Here is a 19,694-nt window from a genome sequence, read left to right as displayed (position 1 = left end):
TTTTTTTAGTTTGTCTGCAGTAGCTATTTTTTCCCCCAGGTAATCCTCCTAGTAAAATGACATATTTATCTATACCAGACATTACAGTAGAAGCCATGGAGAAACACCTTCAGTAGGTTTGCTTATTTATTTTCTGGTAGCTCACAGCTCTGGAGCTGTCATCATTTGAGAAAAGAAATGCTCTTGATCTGAACTCTTTGATGGACAAGATGTTGTCTTTTTTTTTTTCTTTTGGCAACTGACACTGTGTCTGACTTTCTTCTTAACCCATCTGTCTTGTGGTTTCTTATTTTTCTAGAAAAAAGAAAAATTTGACATCCTCACAAAATGATATTTATATTGCCTTCACTGGCCAGAAAGGAAAAAAAAAGGAGATTCCTGGTTGATGAATATCTGAAAGAACTACATTGTTCAAGGTATGTGTAAACATCATCAATAATTCTAATATCAGAAATAGATTTTTATTAATAAAACATCATGTTTCCTTGAGCTACAGTAAAAAAAAAAAGTAGCATGGGCTGTAAAAATAGAACACTCTTTTGGCAGAGGAATCTGGTGAGCAGAGAGCTTAATACAAAAGCAGAAAATTTGTTTTCCCTTATTGATTCATAGACATTTAAAAAATATTATTTCATTTGTATTTTTTTTAGAGACTGGAGTGGAAAGAATATGCCACTTTGCATTTTGTTTATTTTATTTCTGAATTTTATGGATCACACACGTGGATTTAATCAGATTGCAAATTACCTGCTGTTTTGAAGAAGTAGAGAATAAGAAGAATTGTTCAAACTTGCATATTAGTTTACTATTTCTAATACTCTCCATAGTCTTTATTTATCACTCTTGAGATAATTCAAGTCCTATTTACTGGTGATGGAGAGGGTCTAACAAGATTATTGCCCAGCTTAAATATTCATAGATGCTGACACCAACCCTCTTAGCTTTAAAAAAATAATTTTATTTCAACATATTTTGTGTATCATATAATTCACCCCTTTCAAGTGTATGATTCAATGATTCTTTTCGTAAATTTGCCAAGTTATGCATCCATTACCATGAATCAATTTTAAAATATTTTCATCATCACATTAGGATCTTTCATGCATGTTTACTATTAATCCTTGTTCTTTCTTCCCTTCCCCAGTTTCTCCCCCCCCCCTTGGCACCCACTAATCTACTTTTTGTCTTCATAAATTTTGCTTTTACTGTACATTTCTATGAATTAAATCATACAATATGTGGTCTCTTTTGTATAGCTTCTTCAAACGAACGAGTTTTTGAGGTTCATCCATGCCTTAGCAGGTACCCATTCTCTGTTCGTTTTCATTGCCAACAGTATTCCATGGCATAGATATGCTATATTTTTTTTAACAGTTAATGGACATTTAGATTGTTTCCAACTTTGGGCTATTATGAATAATGCTGCTAGGAACATCCTGGTGAAAGTGTTTGTGTAGACATACGTTTTCATTTCTCTTGGGGAGATGTACCTAAGAATGGAATTTCTGGGTCATATGATAAATGTAAGTTTAACTTTTTTTCAAGGTGGCTGTACTGTTTTACATTCCCATCAACAGTGGACGAGGGTTCCAATTTTGCTACTTACTCAATAACTCTGGTTATTGTCTGTCTTTTTTATTGTGGCCCTTCGAGTGGGAGGTAAGTGGTATCTCATCGTGGTTTTGATTTGCATTTCCCTAATGATGCTGAGGCTGCCTTAGCTTTTACAGACTTCCTTCTATCACTTTTTTTAAGATTTTTTTTAAATTGGGGAATTGGGGGGATGGGAACAGCACTGGGGAATTGGGGGAAGGGGAGCCGACAAGTTGTTGTCATTTTGTTCTTCAGTCTCGTAGTGGAGGACATTGCTTCACTGGTCCATGTTGGCACCATCATTGCACTCTTCCCAGGTGAGGCAGATCAGTCACCGGCTTCTGGATGGCCACTCACTGAGGCTGCTGGCCGCTGGCTACACACGGTAGCCCATGGCAACCCACTGCCACAGGGACTGCAGCCTACGCCGTCGCCGGCGACTCAAGGCAGCCCAGTTCCAGGTTGAGCTGTTGTTCAGCATCTTAGCTGCGGAGGGCAGTGTCACTGGCCCTCATATGTGGGATCCGAACCCAGGGCCCTCTGGCATCCCAAGCCAGCTCTTAACCATCGCGCCACTCGGCCGGCCCACTTTCTATCATTTTTAAGGCTGTCTATTTAGGACAGACGTAGGAGGAATACACAGTATCTTGGAAGGAATCTGGCTTTTCATTCACAGACATTTATAAAAAAAAATTAAATATCTTTGGCTTTTTCCGTAGTGACAAGAAAAGAATATCTTACTGATGAGAGGATACAATGTACAGCAGGACACTGGGCTAACCTCTGGACAGGTTTCTGCTAGTAGCTGCTTGACTACTTCTGTGCCTTATGACATGTGGGTGGGGGTAGGGAGTGCTTAGATAAAGTCATTCAGTTAGGAATGCTATCGGGACTAAAGGCTCTACAAATAGAGGCACTTTTAATGTTAACTGATTGACTTTCTAATCACTCTAATTTAGAACCCCTATTATTATATCTGCTGCACTTAATAATCTAACACTATGCCATTAGTAAAGCATTGGAGTGAAAGGAAGAGGAAATCACCCTATATAAACATAAAACGCAGAATCTCTGGAAATAAAAATAAATACATAATCCAAGAGCAGAACAATTCAAGTCTTTCTGTGGTTTGACATTGTGTTTGGGATTCACTAGACATCCCTTCAAAACAGCAAGGAAAATGGGAAAGCCTTTCAAAAATCAAGCTTTAAAGGACCCGCAGAGAAAGGAACCCCATGGTCTTCGTCATCCTATAAAAAAAAATAGCCAACCACAGTGGCTTTTCAGTGTATAGGAAGGAGAATTTAACTCCTACCCCTGTATCATTGATAAAAAGTATAAACCAAATGCTGGTAAGCTCAGTTACATCCATAATATATGATTTTCTAGTATGTTTACAAAATATTGTACTAATAGAAAATTTCAAAAGTGAGAGAGAGAGAAACAGGCACTATCTGTGAGGAACTATCTCTTTAAGTTTTAGTGTTCATTTTATTTTTCAAAAATGTTTCAAATAGAGCAAGGGGAAAACATGAAATCCAAGTAGTTCCGACTGAGTAAGTAAATAGGTGACTAAATCCCGAAAACGAAGGCGCTAAAATAATCCAACAAGAAGATTTAAAAAAAAAAAAAAAAAGGAATCACTTGAAAAACTTTAGTTACTTCCTTTTAGTTAATTTAGTTACAGCAAAGTGGAGGAACTGTGGAAGAAATTGGCCAACAGCGATTTATATGAATTTTTTAAATGATACAGTGAGAAAATAAATGAAGAATGCCCTTTGCTGAGGAAGTTTATCTTTCGGGTAGTTAAAAACTTGGTAGCAAAGAGTGGCGCCTGAAAGTGTTGTTCAGAGCAACACTGCAGAAAGTAGGCAGCTCTGTACTTTGAAACTCTGGGGCGGTGTGTAAAACAAGGTTCCTGGAAAAGCAAGAAATAGCAACACAAGTAAACTCAGGGCTTACAGTTATACAGAGTAAAATATATCTCACATTAAATGATGTAAAACACAATCATTATACCAATCATGAGAGTTTATTCTTATTTTGAACTAGGACATAGCTCACTTATTCTTTATATATCTACCTTGGAAAATACTTTTCGTTTTGCTTTTTTGACAGAAGAGAAACGGAGGCTTCGTGCAGCCTAGTGATCTCCCAGATAATGTGATGGAGGCTTGAAGCACCATCTTCCAAGTCCAAGGTTAAGGCTTTTTGCAACTACACAAAGTTTAACAGATATGATATTTGTTCTCATAATGAGTCAGTTTTGAAAACTATTTCTGATTTTCTAAATAATGCAATTTTATTTTTCTAATAGATGTGGGTATAGTATAGCGGGAAATTTTATAAATACATATATGTGTAATATATGTATATATATGCATATATATGTATATATACTAATTCAGAATTTTATATAGTCAGCCAAATAAATGTGTTTTCTCAGATTAAAATGGTACCTCCCTCTTCATCAGAACTACAGTCAGATATAGAAAGCTCTACAATGGTAGCCTCCAGGTTTGAAGAAGTCTTTGAGTATATCATTCATCTCTTCCTAAAATGGCTTACATCTTTATATCACCCCCAAAGCTTTCTTTAAAAAAAGCGTCTCCCTCACTTATTCTTCCCCAGTGCTGTTGCAGAATGTTTGCTTCAGGTTTTTGCCAGCTTCCCTTTGGAACAGAGAGCAACTGCTTAACAAATGGCAGGTTTATGTAAGAGGAAATCTCCATGGTTTAACGTGCATTTGTTTCCTGTCAGTATGTACCTTCTGTTTCTGTTCACGCATAATCATCTTGTAACCTGCATGGAAAGGCAAAGAAACCAAGGCTTGGGGAAATGGATATTCAAGCAATTATTTCCACACTGATTTTCCAATTCTTGGCCCAAAAAGTTTTCCATGAGACAGGGGACGCCAGTTGGTACCTGGGGCTGTGCTATACAGAAGGCTGGATATAAAAATGATGTTGCAAAGCCCTTGTAAAATCAGGACATTGTCCAAAGAGCTGCATCATCACTTGCATGAGGTCTCTCCTCTGGAGAAAAAAACTATTTCAGGGCACTAAAGTACATTACCTATAACTAAATTGTTATATTTACCTAATGAGTGTATACTTGTCTATGTGACTCCGTTAGACTGAGAGTGTGGACAGAATAGGCACTCAATATATTCATCAAAGTCCTGCCACATGTTTCGTGTTTTCTACAAATGATTACTAAATGAATGGATGAATTATATACTGTAGTGTCATGTTTCAAAATCAGAAGGGTATGTATTTCAATGTCATAGATTCACATGAATCAAGCCACATTCACGAAAAGGGTACCATGCGTTAGAAGTATTTTATACTCATGAGAGAAATGAAGTTACCTCTCCAGTGTGCTCACCATGGACTTGTTTGCAAAGGCTCTCATCTTAGAAGACAGAATTTATGTCTCTCTACCTGCTGGGGTAGCTTACTCATGAAGTCAACAAGCATGTTTTGAGCAGATACCAGGAGGAGAGAAAACTAAAACTGAGACACTTAGATCTAGTCCAGAGACAAACATGTAGATAGCTTTATCACGTTAAGGGATACTGTTAGAAAACCAAGAAAGAGAAGGGGGGAAAAGAAGTCATGGATGTCATCTTTTCATAGGCAAGTTGGAAATCTGAACTGACCTGATAGGACAATGAGGATTGAAAAAGAAGGGAGCATTTCAGAAAAGAATCAATATGATTTGGGGAATTACTGTGTTTGGGGATGGTAAAGCATGCAGTAGCTAAAGATGGTTTCAAAATATATAGCCAAGATGAGATCGTTGAACAATTTCCTAAGGATAAAGGATCGTACAGGAGAAATTTCCTGGGAGATTATTCCTGGGTGAATTTGATATCTGGGGTGAGGTGGGGTGGCGTTTACAAATTGCACTAACTGCTTATTCGGCTCATTTAAAAATTCTAAATTCACGAGGGTGGGCAGGGTTTAGTGATTTACTTCCAAAAAATAGAGTATGGAAAAGGACAAATAACTTGACAGGGGAGAAACCCTGCACACAATACCTTAGAGAGTGCTGAGGTCACGCTGACATCCTGGACCGCCTGCATGATGTGATGAGAACACACTACACCTCCACGGCATTATTTCCCCAGACCCATAATTAGTGTTCAATCATGAGAAAACACCAGACAAACCAAAATCGAGAGACAAAATACTTGACCATTACACCTCAGGGTCATAAAAAGCACAAAAAGACTGAGGACCTATCACAGAGCACAGGTGATACACTCCCTAAAGCCAATGCAGTATCCTAGGTGGGATCCTGAACCAGAAACAAGGATGTTTATTGTAAAAAAACTGATAAAGTATGAATAAATTCTGGAGTGTAGTTAATAGCAATGTATCAGTGTTGGTTTCTTCCTTTTGATAAGCGTTCCAAGGTAATGTGATAACTTTAGGGGAAATGGACTCTGTTCAGATTTATGATGCAATTTTCCTCTGTTTTGAAGGCTGGCTGCTGCTGGGACTGTGTGATGCAAAGATAATATCGTTAGCAACAACAACTCAGAATTCTAAAGCACGTTCACATACACTGACTCATTATGTGACAACATTATGAGGCTGGTCGAACAGGAATCTTTATGCCCAGTTTATAAATGAGCCAATAGTGGCTCAAAACTGAACTTATCCAAGATCAAAATTTTCAGAGCCTTGGGCTTAAAGAATGATCTTGTGATTCAGGATCCCGTGTTATTTTTCCCTTTCACCAAGTAGTAGAAAGACAGGCCAATCAATGTACAGTGTGCGTGTGCAGATGGGGGAGGGTACAAGAAACATGGAGAGAGCGTGTTAAAGGATTTGAAAGGGCAGTCAAATTTCAATTGAAATGAAAACCCCATTGAGGATTGAAGGCCTAAGAATAACTAATGAGCTGACTTTCTGTTTTTTGAAGCTCACAGGTTTGTTTTCTGTCTCTATACGACCCTAACCCTATGGATTGGTGGTAATTTCTCAGTGAAAATAACCTTAGGATCACAGTTTTGTGAGTCTGAAAAATTATTGTACTTTGGAGCCCTGGAACCCCATTTACTATTCCTTTGCTTTCTTTGACCCCATCATCACGTATTTCTAAAGCTGACTCATAGATCATGTGGATAAGAAATTTGTTACAGAGATTACGTTCATACATTTGGTGTGATATTGTCCCATACTTAATTTTCCTTGTCCTGATTACAATAATCTCACCAACAGTCTTGAAGAGGGAGCACATCCACACGACACTGTTTTCTTATCATTTGGAAACAGCACTGATAAAATGCAAATTCTGTACATCTGCAACCATCCCCTCTTCCTTTTTCAGTCTTCTTCATTTTTCCGGGAGCATAAATCAGAAAGTTAAACCTGTACAGGGTTCTGTTTTGCCTTTAATAAAAAACGTATTCTTAAAGATGACATAATTATACTGCTATCTTATATCAAGGTATCAAAGGTGTCATGTGGATACTTATGTAACTGACACCACACAGGAAGATGGATGTTTAAAACCAGGTAGATGAGTATTTGTCCTCAAATGTGGTCTTTCGTGTTGATTCTGCAGCCTGACAAGCTATCCCTATGCTTTGCTGCCCCCTTGGCAAACTAGAAGGATTTACAACGGAATTCTGCACCGGCCGGCTGGAATCAGCTTCCCCGCAGCCTCTGTGGGCTGGCCTGGCTGGGGAGGCTTTGGAAATGGCAATTGCAGATTCTCATTGGCTTGGGTATGTTGCAGAGAGAAATTAGAAGAACATCTTTCTCGTGGAGAAACACATTTTCTCTTTTTGAAATAACTCAGTTTCTGCAAGATCCACGTGTTACTCTCTGATTTATTATTAAAGGCTCAGTATTTCTTCTTTTCTTTCTTCCTCTGGAGAAAGAAGGGATGGTTGAAGACGTCTGAGTTTGCGCGCTCTGGGCGACGGACGCTCTTGGCTCATTTGGGTGTGACGGTGATGGCTAAAGCGTTCTGCTGTCAGTTCAGTTTTCTCTTGTCTAAACTTACTTACATCCGCATCCTCGAAAAGGCTCATCTCCAACTCCAGTTAACTTCTTGGGAGCCCAGAGCACTTAGACGAAGCTGCTACAAAATGCAAGGCATCTGGGTGGCAGAGGTGGCCGCTCCTGTATTCTCTCTGTCTCTCTCTTTTTTTTTTTAACAGCTCCCAAAGGAGCCGGGGAAATAATGCCAATCAAAATCTAGGCGCTTAAAGCTGACCTGCTGTTTTCACTGTTGAAACGCGTACATTTTCTGCATCGTCATTCGTGTTTGTGGTTCCCCTGTTTATGTCATTCTAAGGCTCTGGGCCCCCCTCTCCCCCCACCTTTCTGTCTCCCTATTAACATCTCAAACTCCCTCAGACCTGACCCCTCTCCGTTTTCCTGTGTTTTAGTCTTATTTGAACACGTGGTCATTTGGCTTATGCGGGCCCTGGGTGCACGGGTGGGAGACTGCTTTCCTTGCCATTTCGTTTACATTTGGCGTGGGTGGGTTCCTTACCCAGTTGGTCTCCTACACAGGCACAACAGTTAAAAGCTAGAGTTAGAACAAGCAGAGAGTTCCACATATTCACAGAGCTGCTAGGAAAGGAAATAATAATACGGGGGACAGGAAGGGGGGGAAGAAATAAAGGAATAAACCCCAACTTCCCTGGCAACTTCAACAAATCTGGTAACTGGAGGCAAAAAATAGATTCTGAGCGAGGGCTGGGTCTGGTCCGGATGAAATGCTAGGGCTCCTTCCCGTGCCGGAGTCTGGCGCTGGAAGCCTGCCACTGGCGTCTTGCCACGCGAGTGCCCCCAGACAGCAACACACCCACTGGAAACGCACGTGAACAAAGCTCTCGCCCCGGGAGCCGCTGCCTGCGGTTTCCTAGTCGATTCCAGCTTCTCCAGGGAGTGTAGGGCGCACACAGGGTTAAGTTAGTTCCCTCCCCTGTAGGAGGGAGATGAGGGGGAGGGGGAAAGTAGCTTACAGTCTCGAGCAGGGTACCTTGTAGTTAGTTGTACGTTCGAAACCTGTCGCCGTCACTTGCGATTTTGGCATCTTCCATTGTCAGCACAGAGGAACTGAGCGCTGGGAGATAACATCAGTAGCCGAAATCGCCGCGCGGAGGAGCCGAGCAGCTACCGCGTGGGGTGCGTCTCTGGCCCTCGGTCCCGGTTGTCAAGCAGCAGCGAGGCGGCTGCTCCAGGGCTGCCACCGTGTCCACCCAGCTCCGGGACCAAGTTGGCAGTTCTCAACGATGGGCAGGAGGGACCTCGGCGGCGACCCCTAAAACAATACCATGCCCCGGGAGCCCCGCTGCTGCCGCGCCAGCTTTTTCCCTTTCCACCTCCCTGACCCTGTCGGATTTGGATGAGCCCATTGCAAGGAGACACGCCGCCAGGTAAAGGGGCTGTGGTGCCAGGTGGAGTTTCTAGTAGCTGCCACTACGCGAGCACCACGCGGTTACTTTGGGGGGTGGGGGGTGGGGTCGTTAACCAGCAGGGACGATCATCGGGTGGTGGGATGTTTTAGTCTTAATCTTTCATCCAGAGAGAAAATAGGCTGCTTAACTCTCCCCCGACTTTAGGGAGGTCTATTTGCAGGTCGAATCCACTTTCTCTAAGGAGTTTTGTCACTGAGCTCTGAGTCAAAACGCAAATTTGCTAGCCTGCTGGGAGCGTCATCCTAAATTAAGTTTCTAGAGCCACGAAACTTGCCCGAATCCAGCCTCTTACATCCCAAGAATGAATCTGTTAACTTCCAAGAGTAACATCGTCCCTACGTCCCCAGCCCGAGCCCACTCCATCTGCTGTTAATATCACCAGCGTTATTATCAAGAGCTGGCGTCTAAAACCACCAGCACGCCCCCTGCCCGCAATCCGGGATCGATTAGTGGCTAAAAAGATGCGGGGGTGCTAATTCGTTTTCCTTCGAGTTAGGGAGGAGATTACTTTCTCCCAAACCAAGTCGTTCTCCAGCCAGTCTGGTCATCAGTGGCCTGGTACTGAGCTAGGACCAGCGCGTCCTCTCCGCGCACCGGCGGGGGCGGTGAGGACGGCCGCAGCACACCAGGCTGAAAACAGATTGCGTTCCCTCCGCTGCATGCCTGGGATGCAGGGAGGGGGCGGTTAACACCTCCAGGCAGGGGGGCGGGGCAAGGCGACGGTGAGGAGGGCGGGAGCCTCGCCAGCTGCCACTTCGTCCCCGCGGGCTCGGAGCCGGCTGTAAAGATCTCTCCACCGCGCTCACCAGTTCTGGCTGGTCCCGGAGCTTTTAGCGCCGGCGCGGTCACTTCTCCTTTGTAACCCGGGGCAAGATCAAGGTTGAAGTCTGAGCAGTAACCGGGGAAAGGAAGTATCAGGAAAGAGGGTGGCTGGGGCGGGCTGGACCCACACTTGATGCCCGGGAAATTCCCGGAGCGCGTGGGGCTCCGGCTGGCGGCCGCTGCTGCTGGAGGCGGAGGCCACCACTGCTGTCGCTGGTGTCTCGCTCCTGGAACCTCTTAACAAGATGGCACTCTCTGTCCTAGTCCAATTAACTCCCCCAGCCACGTGCCCCCTCCCTCTGGGTATTAGTCACACACGGAGCTTAGGGAGAAGAGTGGCTATGTATATGTCAGTCAAAGCGTTTTCCTAGCCATCTTTACCTTATGCATTATTTGTCCGGGTCGTGCCTGCGTGTGTGCCAGCGTGCCTCTCGGGTGTGCGTCTGGGTGGATCTGTGCATGGCTTGTGCCTGGGAGGCAAAACGGGCGTTTCTCCAAGACGTTTTAACAGGATTTAGAAGCTCAAGTGAGTGAAGACCATAGACTCAACAGGGACATGAAGGAAATAAAAACAATTGGGAAAGTGGTTCCAAGTGACTCAGGCTTTGAACTGAGGACCCGGAAATCATCCCTAGCCAGCTGGTTGTGGCCACTGCCCCGGCTCCACTCTTCTGCGGCGCTATCCCAGCGGATCCCTCGGGAGTTGGTCCTGAGCTAGTTGTTTCAAGCTGCGGGGTGCTTCTGGCCTGCCCTCCCCGCCAGCGCACCTCAGCACAGCCCAGCACTTGGCGCGAGCTCGCTCTCCCTCTTCTGTTCAGAGTCGGCCTCTGTACAGACTAGTTAGAACACGACAGCAACTTACTGGAGGCAGGAGCTGCGGCAATGAAATTAGAGGAGAAAACCAGACCCTTCCCCCCGCCCCAAGAGACATGCACCTGGTTTTCTTTCATTACTTTTTCACCTTTGCAAAGAGATTGGGAAGTGAAAACGGTTGCCTGTACTCAAATCAGGCTTCTTTAGCTGTCAAGCCTGTTTCCTAAATCTTTGAGGCTGAATTTGGTCGTCCGTTGTAATCTATAGGGAAAGTGAACAACGCTCTTTCCAGCGGCCAGCGTGAAGGGAGAAAAATGGGGTGTTTAAAATAATCATATTGAATTTTGGATTATATTTCCAAGTAGAGTTATTTAAGAAGGTCTGGGAGCTAGTGATGGGGTGGGGGGCAAACCACTAAGGTTGCTTGCATTTGAAATAACGCCATCTTGGTTGAGACTCGTAATATTTTTACCCTCTAATCTCACGTTTCGATCATTTCTTAGTGTCTAAGTAATAGATGTTGGAAGTACAATGGCACGTGGGAAGGGGGGCGGGAATCGTCTTTCTGCGTTCAGAGGGTGGCATGATCCCTAGGACTGGGGAGCGGGTGAGATGGTGCAGGGTACAGAGAGCGGAGGGGGCAGGCATGGTCTCGATGTCATCCGCGGTGTGAGCCCCGCGCTCGGCAACTCGCTTCAGGGAGGACAGGGTTAAGAGCCAAGTCTGACTTCGCCTCTTGGAAAGCTTTGGGTTGCGGCCGCGCCTCCCAAGCATTCTTTAAACCAGAAATGTGGGAGGGACTCCGAGAGGGAGGGAGTCAGCCAGGGAGGGAGAGAAAGAGGGCTAGAGGTGGGGAGCGCGCCAGAGCGCGAGGCACCAGGGGAGAGGGGGGCGCGGGAGCGGCGGAGGCGATCCCGCGAATTCATTACTGTAAACATCTCCCGGGGGTGTCAGGAGGGTGGGGGTGGGGGCCGCGGAGCCTACATTAGCCGGGCCGCGTCGGATCCAGGCAGCAGTGAGGTCTGAGCAGCCTCCCGATCCACGCGGAGCCCGCGCAGCACTCGAGCGAGTCCTGCGCAGGGCTCCGCGAGGTGGGCACCCCGGCGTCGGAGGCGCACCCGCGCGGCTCTCCAGACGCCCCCTGGGGTCCTCCGTCTCCGAGGAGCCCCGGCGCTGCGGGGCCGCTTTCCGCCGCCTTCCTCGCTCGCCCGCCCGCCCGCCCGCCTTTCGGGACTTGGCGTGGCCGAGGCGGAGAGGGGGAGGCAGAGGAGGAGAGGCGGGGGCCGCGGCGGCCGGAGCCGAGAGAAAGTGGCATGCTCGAATCCTGCAGGCGGAGGCGGCGGAGGACTGGGGAAGACGATGCCGCGACTCCGTAGGGGAGAAAGGCGAGAGCGAGAGAGGCAAGCGGGGCGCCCGGGCACCGGCCGGCTACCGGGAGGCGCGCGCCGCTCTGAGGCTTCGGCCTCCGCACCTCCGCGCCCCGACGCAGCGGGCGACAGGGCCGGGCTCCGGCAGCAGCCACCGTCGCCGCCCCCGCCCCCCCGGAGGACCGAGCAAAAGTTTGGATTTGGGGGAGGACGCGGCGCTGAGCGGGATTACCTCCGGGGCTGGAAGGAGACCTCGAGAACCTTCGCAGGTAACAGGCACCCCAACCTTCTCCTTCTAGCCCCTCCGCTGGGCTCGTGCTCCCCCCCAGCGCCATTCGTGACGCTCTCCAGTTCTGGCTGAAAGTGAGAGGGAGGCGAAGTTCAAGATCCCGGGGACAGGCACCTAGCGCCGTGAGATCCACCGTAACGTTCGAGGGGCCCGTGGCGCTTCTCTGAGAACCAGGGGCAGCTGTGCGAGGCAGCGAATCCCTCCTGGGAATGGATGCTAACCCGCGGCCCCAGCTGGTGCCTCCTCTTGTAGCCCGTTGGAAATTTAGAATGTGGGTTCAGGGGCTTTTAGTATTCTTCAATCCAGGGGACTAAGGCATGGATTTCACTCTCTCCCACCCTCACCCTTTTACCCTTATATAGCATCTTTTAAAAATTATTACACGAACCCACTCGCATTCGCCCTCCGCGTTCCGCTGGCGCAGGAAAGCAAATGGAGGGCGGGGGAGGTGTGCGTGAAAATTTCAAAGTAGAGGGGGGACGTTATCCTTCCCCGTTTTGACATCCCTGGTGCCCTCCCTCCCCCCTTCATTCACCTTATGGCGTATAAAATAGGAACTTTGGAATTCACATTTTGATTGAAGGGTGAGATGAAACGCGCTAACTAACCATCGGTGATGTGAATTTGCAACGCTTGTCCGTGTGTGTTTGTGTGTGTGTGTGTGTGTGCGTGCGCGCGCGCGCGCGCGTGCGTGGGGTTGGGGGGTGGTAATGGTGTTGCAGAGAGGCCGGTTTTTCCTCGGTGGCCTGATGCACCGTAGTGCGGGGGCGGTGAGTGGTCGCATGTGTGCACTGAGGAGCCGGCAGCGCGGAGAAGCAGCTCCGGTTTCCGGAACAGCAGTCTTAGTTAGGCAAACTAAGAAAAGAGCTCCTGCTTTTCACTCCGAGAGCGAAAAGATTCCAGCCCCAACTCGCCAACGTCCCCTCTCCCCCAGTCGACTTTTTGGGTTTCCAAGCAGCTCAACGTTTGCTGCTATCATCTTTATCATGATCATTATTTATTCACCTGGAAACTCATAGTGCTTTCTTGTAAATGGAAATCAATCTCCAAGAGCTTCTGATTAATTTTAGTGGAGGGATTCTCTTGTAAAGCTTACAGTAAGCTAATCAAGTGCAAGGCACAAATCCGTGTAAATGCTTGCGCAGGAGTGCAAGGTGCTGATTAGATTTCTTTGCATGCTGCATTTGCTATGCAAAGCCTCTTCTAAGTGGGAACTATTGCTCCCCACTCAGCTGGGAGGCTCTTTCATCACCCAGAGTTTCAGGGAGCTTTGGGGCATGTCCACTTGCTCTCAGGCATATTGCTAAATTTATTATGTCTAACTTTTCTCCCAGCCAAAAGCTAATATGAAGGCTAACTTCCATATCGGGAAGATATTGTCTGTAGACATAAACGGTATGACCTTATTAAATCTCCAGTGAAAGGATCCCCCAAACATTTTGAGGTAAATAGAATGCAGCTTGGTATTTGTCCAGGGATATATGTGGTGGTTGCAGTATGAATGTATAATTTTAGGTCAATATCCAAAGTGTTAGAACTGGACTTTATTTTTTTAAATCACTAAGCAACATGCGTCAGATTGATAAGGTCGACAGTGAACCATATTAGAAGACAATATCATTGGGCAATACCCACACCATGAAAAGTTGCTTATTTTTTTACAACGTTATTGCTCCCCCAAATGCAACTTTTGGTCCTCCCCTCCTCAAAGGCCCCAAACAGGATAGGGTTAAACCATTTAGGATTTTTAATAATCACAATTGACAGTTGATACCATACTGTCATGTTGAGTTGCAAATATCTGTGACTGGAGGAGGTTGGAAGATGGAATTTCAAACATGATTCCCTGTCTCTGCCAGTAGGTACAAGAAATTGTAAAAAGAATTGGGCTGGCTGTACTGTAGCAGAACGTATTATAAAGCTAGCATGTAACATGGAAGGAATGCTGTTGTTTTTTTGTTTTTTGTTGTTGTTTTGTTTTTTAATGCCCATGTCTTAACACTTCAGTAATTTCATTGGGGGTTTAGAAAATCCAGGGGATGCTTTTAACAGAATAAAGTCCATTCCCAAATGACTCCATGCTGGGCACCTTGGGGTCCCTAACACTGTCATGGTTTTTCCTGTATGTTAAATTTCAAATGATGTGATCTTACCGGAGTTTGATTTTAACAGGCTGGATCTAATTTGAAACTCCTCTGATGCCTGTTACATTTATATTCTGGCCTGTTGGAGAGCTTGATTTAGGATTTAGACATATCTTTCTAAAGAAACCTTATATCTTCCCAGTTTGAGACTGTGGTTTCAAGAAAGGCTCAAATATGTACAAGTCCAGAAGCCTTAATCTGTAGAGACCCAGTGTGAACATCTGATCTAGTTTGTCTCTTCAGCTTTGTATTCTGCAAGGAAGAATTGCTGCTTCTACCGAAGTTAAAAAACAGCAAAGGTGACGGTGGCTCTTGGTTTTGCTCTCCATTTCGAAGATTCTGAAAAGGTCAAGGTGATGTCATTTTATTTCTATTCAGGTCAAACCTTCCTGGATAATCATCTTTTGGTATCTTTAATTTCAATTCGCGTTCATTTCTCACTAGATTACTTTAATAACTCTGTGGTTACTGCCACGGTGATTTGAATTCAGTCCATTAGTGACCTCTGTCTGCAAGAAGTGAATACTCATTGTTTTCCTTCTCATCAGAGTCAACAGATTATGTGTGTATGTGTGTGTGTGTGTGGGGGGGGTGCGAAGTGAGGGGGGGGAGCAGGAAGCCAACAGCTCTGCAGTTTTTCTGGATATTTAGATTTTCGAGCTTGGCTTTTTCTAATACAGAGTTCAGTATGGGGAATGATATTTAACAACAGTAATAAAAATGTTACAGGCTAATAGGCTGCTAAATGGTTCTTCCATAGAGCACTGACAATACAGTCCACATCAATAAAACACCCGTGCTCTCCACTGCCAATAAAAGGATTGTACAGTCAGGTAGACTAATGTTTTGAAACTCACAATGCTGCTGGATGTTAGTGAAATTTTATTGCCCCTGAGGGAAACTTGATTCAAGTTCAGAACATATATGTGGTAACTAGACTTCATAGCAGCAGTGTGTGTATGTCTTTAAATTCAGCTGTGCTGCGACTGTGACTTAACATACAGATCAAAGGCAAGGTGGGGTATGAGAAGGGTGTCTATAAACAGATGGTCTTTTAAGGAGACTGAAAACTTTTATTTCTAATCCAGCTTTGTCTTCTCAGGGTTTTCAAATTGGAATTTCAATTTGAGTTGAATATTCTAAACGGTAATTGAAGACAAAGTTTACTGAATTTCTTAGGTGGGTGGATACCATTATGAGACATTTTCCATATGGTTTTTGATGTTAGTGGTATTTGGGGATACGGAATTTTTAGGAGGTTTTCTTTCTTTTCCCTTGGGTAGGTTTTGCACGAGGCATTTTTGAAGACCAATTATTATTATTATTATTAAAGTTAAACAACCATTATAGTATCCCAGCCAACTTTCTTATTTTTCTCCACCCTCCAAATTGCTTTGCTTGTTTTTTTTTTTTTAATTACATTTTTCTTCTAAAAACTACATGTTGGGGATAGGAGTAAGACTATCAGTACTTTTGTACTTTCTTCAGCAGTGTGACCTCCCAATGAAGTATCTGTTTATAGTAAAACACACACACTCACATATAATATCAAGAACCATTTTAAGACAGAGATTCTTTTCAAGGTTTTAAAATATGTTCCCTTTTAAAGAGCTATGACACAAATATTGTAATAAAAATATCCTGTGTTCCTATGAATACAGAGGCTTATTTCAGTCACATGGAACAGTAAAACACTGTATGTAGTAGCAAAATAATCATTGGTATTTTCAGTACATGGTCAAAATCTGTTAGAACCTTCATGGGTTTTTTTTCCCCCCCTTGGCGAATTTCACATCTCCTGGTCTTTTTGGTTTTCTTTGATTTCTTCTGCTGTGGCTCTTTGAAGTGATTCAAAATTAAACAGTAGCTACTTCTTTAGGGAAATTCATCATGCTATGTTCAGGATTCCAGAAGAGTTAATGATGCAGAAAAAGTCCTGTAAAACATCTTTCTAAAAAGAAGTCCTTTTCTTGCAGCCTTCCCACTTACTGGCCTCCTGTACCATTTGCAGTGAATTGGAACTTCGTTATTTATTTATTTTTCAAATACCACCTCTAACTTAATTTCATGTGGGATGTGTTTCCACAGAAGCATGCAGCACCATGTGTCCTGAGTTGCCTGAACAAAGCAGTGTCGTTTTTACGGATCTGTAATAAGGGGAGGTCAAGGAAAATATCCTCGTATAATTTGGAAGTCAAAAGGCCACATTCATGATTCTCAAACACTGGCCGGTTATTCTGCTGATACTTAATAAGGGCACACATTTTCTGGAAGCTTAGTGGTTAAAGACCTCAGCCATTTTTTGAAGCCTTCACAAAATAAATCTCTGGTGCTTCTACCCATTAGGTGCTCATTAGAACGGACCTGTTTTTCTCACTTTCTGCCCAGGTTGCTTTTAAGGAAATGTGCAAGAAACTTGGCAAAAGGTCCTCTGTTCCCCTAGGGTCACAGGTCATATGTTACAAGCGTATTTCAGTTCTCTTTATTCTACCTTTCAAGGCACAGATAGAATAATCTTCCATCTGAACCTTTCAAGAACCTGAGGGCTTTTGGATTTAAACCCACCAAAACACTTCAGGTCCCAAAGTTCATACATGCCATCAGGCCCCAGAACACCGAAACCTCCTTCAACAGGGAGTAAAAGAACAGTGGCTCCTAAGATCGGCTCACAAATTTATCGTCCATCGAAGTCAACAGAGGTCATGTGTCTGGATGGAAAACATTAGACTCATATCAGTCCCGAAATAGGTCCACATGTTGGTGTCACTCTTAGCCCCAGCTGCCTATGGGCATCACGTTTATGAAATCCAGTGTCAAACAGCCTCTGTGATAGTTTCCTCGCCCACTTTGCTCCAGAGCTGGGATGCAAATATTTTAAAGAAGGAACCAATGCAGGAGATAGTAATGTTCCTCCTAGATGTTAAAGAGGAGGTAAAGTTTAGGAGAGGAGGTTGACTCAGCATTTGCCCTAGGGGTTCCAGAGAATTCTGCTTGGGCCCTGAGGAATGAAATGGATTTTAAGACACATTCGCACCTACCTAGCATTTATGTACCTCTCCTGTCTTACATTTTCTGATTCTCACATACAGGATTTTATGTGTTCCTCACAACTGCCTCTGTGAGTTGGTATGAGAAAGCCCTGATCGCCTAGCCTCTCTGGTAGCTAGAGCCAGAAAGAAGTTGAGGGCTACCTAAGGCCGCACAGAGTTCTCGTTGAAACCATGTGACTTTATACAAAATGATGGACATTATATTTTATTACATAGATGTTGAATTCTCCAGATACAGTTTAGAAATGACCTTCTTTATGATCCCACCCAAAATGATCAAGAGTTGGATTTTTTTTTCAACAAATCAGTAAAAAAGTAATAGCAATCATATAAATATTTAGGTTAAAAAAATAGAATTTCACTCTCTCCAATATTATATTAGATACAAGTTTGCCTGTTCTGGCTGAGGTTAATTTTATGGTGTAGGCATCGTGATTGGGGACCTTAGCTGTGGTGGGGACCGAGCAATGGGGAGGTTGTGTAAGGGGAAAGAAAATATGTATTTCTGTAAAGAAAACCTGCATTCTTATGTCAGCACACCCCTTTCTACATTTATGACCTTGGACGAATTGCTCAGTCTCCTGGAGACTTAATTTCCTCTCTGCAGAGTTCAACAGGGTTGTTGGGGGGTCAGATAAGATTAATGTGTGTGAAAATACCTTGATAACAATAAAGTTTTATATTCCCATACAGAGTCAGTGTTCAAATTGATACCATTTATCACTTCATGATTGCCATGTGCTGGGGTAGTTCTAGGTTTTATATATAAATAAAATGGTAACCAAGACGAGGGCTCGGCTCTGCACGAGCTTTTTTGGGAACTATGGGATATCACCCAACCAGTAAATTGTCTGGTGGCCCTCTTCTTCACTTCTTCCATTCCTCTAATGGTGCATTGTCTCCTTTTGTGAGTTTGCTCTATTTTAATACAAGTATTCTTTTCAAGGATCAAGGGTAATTGGGGTGAGCTGGGTGCGAGGGCCAAACTTTCCTTTCCTGAAAGCTTGGCTTGATGTTGGAAACTGAATCTATCACAGATGAACTCCATTGAGGGTCTTTGGGGAAGAAACCATCAATGTTCCCTGAAACAAGGTCGTTTCCCCTTTTAGCTGGGTTTATACTTGAACCAAACAAGTTATTTTTTGCAAAAACAGAGTCTTTAGTAAAATATGTGATGATTTATAAAACTTTTGTTTTGCAAAATAAGGCAGGCTAGCGAAAAGGACTGTCTTTTCAGTAGTTTGGCAAATGTCCTGAGCTCATTATCAGTAAATGGAAAGACCTGATTTATTTTGACACCGACATAATCTCCAAAACTTGCCCTTATTTTGACTTTGTTTAGTGTCACAGAACATTGTGGGACAGTTCTTTACAACTTATTTCTCTATATTTTGTTTAGTTATTATTTTTGTAATTGCCAAATCTGAGACACTTTTCATTTTAAATAGTCCAAGACTGAGCATGTTGATTATATTTTTCCTAATTTGTATACATGTAGGTCCTTGTAAAGGTTAATTTCTAATAGTTTTCAGGTTACTTAATTGAAGCCTGCAGAAAACACTCCTGTAAGTGAAGTGTGTGTGGTTAGATCACGATTTTCGGTCAGGAGTATGCCTATCAGTGGTTTGAATGTATGACAGTCTGTAGCTTGCAATGTTCTTTTCAGCTTCCGATTTACTATTTGCCAGAGGTCTGACAGTTGCTTTTTTTTTTTTTTTAAAGTTGATTAGTATTTGAGTAGTACATTGTAAAGTATCTGGCCATATAACTATGTTTTAACATGACAAGTTACTTTCACAGAATCTGAATAGCTTTTGTTCTGGCAGGGCTGAATGACATAATAATAATATTTGAAGGAGGAAAATGTTTACTACTCCTCTGAAGAGTTTTGCTAATACAATGAGAAGCATCTGTAGGTATATGTATGGGGAGTTTGTGTGCATCTTGCAAATGCACAAACAAATCTAAGTCTTTGATACTATGGGGAGGGGGTACTGTTGTACCCTTAAGCTAGGTGGTGCTAATTTAGCCCATATGTCACTAATATAATAGAATCATGAGATAACCTTTATTTTATTTTTTTTTTTTAAGATTTTTATTGGGGAATTGGGGGGATGGGAACAGTGCTGGGGAATTGGGGAAAGGGGAACAGACAAGTTGCTGTCGTTT

The 19,694-nt window shown here is 43.8% G+C and overlaps 1 protein-coding gene across 2 annotated transcripts in view; it reads left to right on the top strand.

Annotated features, from left to right (window-relative positions):
• The first annotated feature begins 3,265 nt into the window (after nt 1-3,265).
• Nucleotides 3,266-19,694, top strand: part of FLRT2 (fibronectin leucine rich transmembrane protein 2) — a 114,591-nt gene continuing 98,162 nt past the window's right edge. Inside the window, exons 1-2 of one of the 2 annotated variants that reach the window (XM_019628681.1) lie at nt 3,266-8,998; nt 12,006-12,311. The gene's annotated coding sequence lies outside the window, so the exon portion shown is untranslated. The remainder of the gene's footprint in view (nt 8,999-12,005; nt 12,312-19,694) is intronic. The other variant, XM_019628682.1, reaches the window with a different exon arrangement.

The sequence above is a fragment of the Hipposideros armiger genome, unplaced genomic scaffold (genome assembly GCF_001890085.2).
Source record: "Hipposideros armiger isolate ML-2016 unplaced genomic scaffold, ASM189008v1 scaffold_805, whole genome shotgun sequence".
NCBI classification, from domain to species: domain Eukaryota; kingdom Metazoa; phylum Chordata; class Mammalia; order Chiroptera; family Hipposideridae; genus Hipposideros; species Hipposideros armiger.
This window is presented reverse-complemented; position numbering and strand designations above follow the sequence as displayed.